The sequence below is a fragment of the Buceros rhinoceros genome, unplaced genomic scaffold (genome assembly GCF_000710305.1).
Source record: "Buceros rhinoceros silvestris isolate BGI_N320 unplaced genomic scaffold, ASM71030v1 scaffold11679, whole genome shotgun sequence".
Taxonomy (NCBI): Eukaryota; Metazoa; Chordata; class Aves; order Bucerotiformes; family Bucerotidae; genus Buceros; species Buceros rhinoceros.
The window spans coordinates 3,400-3,717 of record NW_010432140.1 but is presented as its reverse complement, the minus strand read 5'-3'; the positions used below and the strand labels follow the sequence as shown (position 1 = coordinate 3,717).

The 318-nt window shown below is 54.1% G+C and overlaps 1 protein-coding gene across 1 annotated transcript in view; it reads left to right on the top strand.

Moving 5' to 3' along the window:
* DLEC1 (deleted in lung and esophageal cancer 1) overlaps positions 1-318 on the top strand; it is a gene marked incomplete at both ends in the record, with an annotated part of 31,794 nt that overhangs the window by 28,224 nt on the left and 3,252 nt on the right. The window lies entirely within an intron of this gene.

Genomic DNA, 318 nt, shown 5'->3' with positions numbered 1-318 from the left:
GGTGAAGCTACACCCGGGGCGGAGCCTCAGGACTGCCGAGTCCTGTTCCTGGCACTGCGGCCGCCTTCCTGTGTCAGTTTGGACCGCGGAGCTCTCCTCTGGGAAAATTCCTCATCACCAGCCACGAGTGTAGTTCACCGGCTAATGAACAGCGTGTTATGAGTTGCTCTGCAATTCTCTGACGTGAGCCATGGCAAAGGTGCAAGGTGTAACGAATGAGCGCTAATAGGATGTTTAATAAAAACATCCCTAATCTTCCTGCTTCCCAGAGGAAGAAACTCCCGTGCCCGTGTTAGCCACAGCCATTCAGAGGGCAAC